General features: G+C 66.9%; 1 protein-coding gene across 1 annotated transcript in view; it reads right to left on the reverse strand.

Annotated features, from left to right (window-relative positions):
• The window catches only part of LOC142313045 (uncharacterized), a 63,608-nt gene extending 59,228 nt beyond the window's left edge, over positions 1–4,380 (reverse strand). The window contains exon 1 of the mRNA XM_075352031.1: positions 4,231–4,380. The gene's annotated coding sequence lies outside the window, so the exon portion shown is untranslated. The remainder of the gene's footprint in view (positions 1–4,230) is intronic.
• Between the last annotated feature and the right edge of the window lie 800 nt (positions 4,381–5,180).

The following is a 5,180-nucleotide window of genomic DNA, read 5'->3' on the forward strand; positions in this document are numbered from 1 at the left end:
GGGGGCTCGCAGGGAGAGAGAGGCTGCACGTCGGGGGGGGCTCGCAGGGAGAGAGAGGCTGCACGTCGGGGGGGCTCGCAGGGAGAGAGAGGCTGCACGTCGGGGGGGCTCGCAGGGAGAGAGGCTGCACGTCGGGGGGGCTCGCAGGGAGAGAGAGGCTGCACGTCGGGGGGGCTCGCAGGGAGAGAGAGGCTGCACGTCAAGGGGGGCTCGCAGGGAGAGAGAGGCTGCACGTCGGGGGGGCTCGCAGGGAGAGAGAGGCTGCACGTCGGGGGGGCTCGCAGGGATTGAGAGGCTGCACGTCGGGGGGGCTCGCAGGGAGAGAGAGGCTGCACGTCGCGGGGGGGCTCGCAGGGAGAGAGAGAGCTGCACGTCGGGGGGGGCTCGCACCACTGCCCCGCAAGAGCCCCCACAACACGCACCACTGCCCCCGCGAGCCCCCACAACAAGCACCACTGCCCCCGCGAGAGCCCACAACAAGCACCACTGCCCCCGCGAGAGCCCACAACAAGCACCACTGCCCCGCGAGAGCCCACAACAACACGCACCACTGCCCAGCGAGAGGCCACACAACACGCACCATGGCCCGCAAGCCCCCCCCAAACGTGCAGTGCCAGCCCCCCCCCCCAACGTGCAGCGTCGCTCACTGCCCAGTGCCAGCCCCCCCCAAACGTGCAGCGTCGCTCACTGCCCCAGTGCCAGCCTCCCCAAACGTGCAGCCAGTGCCAGCCCCCCCAAACGTGCAGCGTCGCCCCCTGCCCAGTGCCAGCCCCCCCCCCCCCCCCAACGTGCAGCGTCGCCCACTGCCCAGTGCCAGCCCCCCCATAACGTGCAGCGTCGCCCAGTGCCAGCCCCCCCATACGTGCAGCGTCGCCCACTGCCCAGTGCCAGCCCCCCCCAAACGTGCAGCGTCGCCCACTGCCCAGTGCCAGCCCCCCCCATACGTGCAGCGTCGCCCAGTGCCAGCCCCCCCAAACGTGCAGCGTCGCCCACTGCCCAGTGCCAGCCCCCCCAAACGTGCAGCGTCGCCCACTGCCCAGTGCCAGCCCCCCCCCAAACGTGCAGCGTCGCCCACTGCCCCAGTGCCAGCCCCCCCATACGTGCAGCGTCGCCCAGTGCCAGCCCCCCCCAAACGTGCAGCGTCGCCCAGTGCCAGCCCCCCAAACGTGCAGCGTCGCCCAGTGCCCAGTGCCAGCCCCCCCCCCCCCCCCCAAACGTGCAGCGTCGCCCCACTTGCCAGCCCCCCCCCCAAACGTGCAGCGTCGCCCACTGCCAGCCCCCCCCAAACGTGCAGCGTCGCCCACCTGCCAGCCCCCCCCAAACGTGCAGCGTCACCCACTGCCAGCCCCCCCCAAACGTGCAGCGTCGCCCACTGCCAGCCCCCCCAAACGTGCAGCGTCGCCCACTGCCAGCCCCCCCAAACGTGCAGCGTCGCCCACTGCCCAGTGCCAGCCCCCCATAACGTGCAGCGTCGCCCCACTGCCCAGTGCCAGCCCCCCCCATACGTGCAGCGTCGCCCACTGCCCAGTGCCAGCCCCCCCAAACGTGCAGCGTCGCCCACTGCCCAGTGCCAGCCCCCCCCATACGTGCAGCGTCGCCCACTGCCAGCCCCCCCCATACGTGCAGCGTCGCCCACTGCCAGCCCCCCCATACGTGCAGCGTCGCCCACTGCCAGCCCCCCCATACGTGCAGCGTCGCCCACTGCCAGCCCCCCCAAACGTGCAGCGTCGCCCACTGCCCAGTGCCAGCCCCCCCATACGTGCAGCGTCGCCCAGTGCCAGCCCCCCCAAACGTGCAGCGTCGCCCACTGCCAGCCCCCCCAAACGTGCAGCGTCGCCCAGTGCCAGCCCCCCCCAAACGTGCAGCGTCGCCCACTGCCAGCCCCCCCCCAAACGTGCAGCGTCGCCCACTGCCAGCCCCCCCCAAACGTGCAGCGTCGCCCACTGCCAGCCCCCCCCAAACGTGCAGCGTCGCCCACTGCCAGCCCCCCCAAACGTGCAGCGTCGCCCACTGCCAGCCCCCCCAAACGTGCAGCGTCGCCCACTGCCAGCCCCCCCCAAACGTGCAGCGTCGCCCACTGCCAGCCCCCCCCAAACGTGCAGCGTCGCCCACTGCCAGCCCCCCCAAACGTGCAGCGTCGCCCACTGCCAGCCCCCCCCAAACGTGCAGCGTCGCCCACTGCCCAGTGCCAGCCCCCCCATACGTGCAGCGTCGCCCACTGCCAGCCCCCCCCAAACGTGCAGCGTCGCTCACTGCCCAGTGCCAGCCCCCCCCAAACGTGCAGCGTCGCTCACTGCCCAGTGCCAGCCCCCCCAAACGTGCAGCGTCGCTCACTGCCCAGTGCCAGCCCCCCCAAACGTGCAGCGTCGCTCACTGCCCAGTGCCAGCCCCCCCCAAACGTGCAGCGTCGCTCACTGCCCAGTGCCAGCCCCCCCAAACGTGCAGCGTCGCTCACTGCCCAGTGCCAGCCCCCCCAAACGTGCAGCGTCGCTCACTGCCCAGTGCCAGCCCCCCCAAACGTGCAGCGTCGCTCACTGCCCAGTGCCAGCCCCCCCCCAAACGTGCAGCGTCGCTCACTGCCCAGTGCCAGCCCCCCCCCCCAAACGTGCAGCGTCGCTCACTGCCCAGTGCCAGCCGCCCCAAACGTGCAGCGTCGCTCACTGCCCAGTGCCAGCCCCCCCAAACGTGCAGCGTCGCTCACTGCCCAGTGCCAGCCCCCCCCAAACGTGCAGCGTCGCTCACTGCCCAGTGCCAGCCCCCCCAAACGTGCAGCGTCGCTCACTGCCCAGTGCCAGCCCCCCCAAACGTGCAGCGTCGCTCACTGCCCAGTGCCAGCCCCCCCAAACGTGCAGCGTCGCTCACTGCCCAGTGCCAGCCCCCCCCCCAAACGTGCAGCGTCGCTCACTGCCCAGTGCCAGCCCCCCCCAAACGTGCAGCGTCGCTCACTGCCCAGTGCCAGCCGCCCCCAAACGTGCAGCGTCGCTCACTGCCCAGTGCCAGCCCCCCCCAAACGTGCAGCGTCGCTCACTGCCCAGTGCCAGCCCCCCCCCAAACGTGCAGCGTCGCTCACTGCCCAGTGCCAGCCCCCCCAAACGTGCAGCGTCGCTCACTGCCCAGTGCCAGCCCCCCCAAACGTGCAGCGTCGCTCACTGCCCAGTGCCAGCCCCCCCAAACGTGCAGCGTCGCTCACTGCCCAGTGCCAGCCCCCCCAAACGTGCAGCGTCGCTCACTGCCCAGTGCCAGCCCCCCCAAACGTGCAGCGTCGCTCACTGCCCAGTGCCAGCCCCCCCCCAAACGTGCAGCGTCGCTCACTGCCCAGTGCCAGCCCCCCCCAAACGTGCAGCGTCACCCCCTGGCCAGTGCGAGTCCCCCAAACGTGCAGCGTCGCCCCCTGCAAGCCCCCCCAAACGTGCAGCGTCGCCCCCTGGCCAGTGCGAGTCCCCCAAACGTGCAGCGTCGCCCCCTGCAAGCCCCCCCAAACGTGCAGCGTCGCCCCCTGGCCAGTGCCAGCCCCCCCAAACGTGCAGCTTCACCCCCTGTCCAGTGCGAGTCCACCCCAAACATGCAGTCGCTCCGTGGCAAGTGCGAGCCGCCCTAAACGTTCCACATTGCCTCCTGCAAGCCCCCCAAACATGCAGCGTCGCCTCCTGCCTAGAATAACCCCCACATTCCTTATGAAACCTCCACAGCATCGCCCCCTGCTCCGTGTAACCCCCCTTCATAAGCCACTTACCTTATGGAAGCCTCCACAGAACGGTGCTGCAGCTTCAGCACATGCCCTGAGATATACACGAGCTGCAGCCCCCAGTGGTGACAGGAGACACTGCTCTGTGCCCCCAACATCCAGGCTGAGACCCCAGAGCTATAACTAATGAGGAAAAGCCGAATATTCCCCCACCTCAGGGTCAGGATCCTCCGCTCTGCACAGAGGAGCACGAGCACTGCCGCTTCCCGCCCACAGATGTGCACGGCACTGAGGAGGCCCCGCCTTTTCCGGTGACATCATGATTTCATGAAATCACTCCTCCCACCTCAAAAAATCAACTCCGATCTAGCCTCTACCCACCTGCCATCGGACAATAAGAGCCACTTTCAGAGATTGGCTGCAGCATTTAACAGGTTAACAGTCACAGGTTTAGAGGCACGTTAGCTGATTAAATCAAACAGCGTGTGAGCCAGCATCAAAGGTAGAGGCACGGCACATAAAAAACAAGAAGTAATCGTACTGACCTGAAGACTCCGGCAGCTCTCGGCTATTTCCTGCCGTCCCATGGATAAGGAACACAGCATAGGACAGATTCTAGACTGTATGGGCTTCTTTCAGGTATGACGTCACTTCTATCACATGATAGGGGGCGAGTACAAAATGCAGCCGGATGTTTTCCAGGCGGAATAATAGATGGCTGCTCTGTGCTTCCAGGACCTGTGGTGATGTCCACACAGAGGGGAGGAGTCAGGGGTCACATGATCAGCTCCTCAGTGTATGCAGGACTCTGCTGTGCTGGGTGTCATGGTGCTGGATGAGGGGAAGTTTATGTGTGGGGTCAGGAGGGGTTTACAGTGTGGATGTAGCAGAGCCGTGTGTGTACGAGGTGTACGGAGCGGAGCCGTGTGTGTACGAGGTGTACGGAGCGAAGCCGTGTGTGTACGAGGTGTACGGAGCGCAGCCGTGTGTGTACGAGGTGTACGGAGCAGAGCCGTGTGTGTACGAGGTGTACGGAGCGCAGCCGTGTGTGTACGAGGTGTGCGGAGCGGAGCCGTGTGTGTACGAGGTGTACGGAGCAGAGCCGTGTGTGTACAAGGTGTACAGAGCAGAGCCGTGTGTGTACGAGGTGTACGGAGCAGAGCCGTGTGTGTACGAGGTGTACGGAGCAGAGCCGTGTGTGTACGAGGTGTACGGAGCGGAGCCGTGTGTGTACGAGGTGTACGGAGCGCAGCCGTGTGTGTACGAGATGTACGGAGCAGAGCCGTGTGTGTACGAGGTGTACAGAGCAGAGCCGAGTGTGTACGAGGTGTACGGAGCAGAGCCGTGTGTGTACGAGGTGTACGGAGCGGAGCCGTGTGTGTACGAGGTGTACGGAGCAGAGCCGTGTGTGTACGAGGTGTACGGAGCAGAGCCGCGTGTGTACGGAGCGAAGCCATGTATGTACTATGAGTACGGAACGGAGCCGTGTGTGTAC

The sequence above is a fragment of the Anomaloglossus baeobatrachus genome, chromosome 5 (genome assembly GCF_048569485.1).
Source record: "Anomaloglossus baeobatrachus isolate aAnoBae1 chromosome 5, aAnoBae1.hap1, whole genome shotgun sequence".
Lineage (NCBI taxonomy): Eukaryota > Metazoa > Chordata > Amphibia > Anura > Aromobatidae > Anomaloglossus > Anomaloglossus baeobatrachus.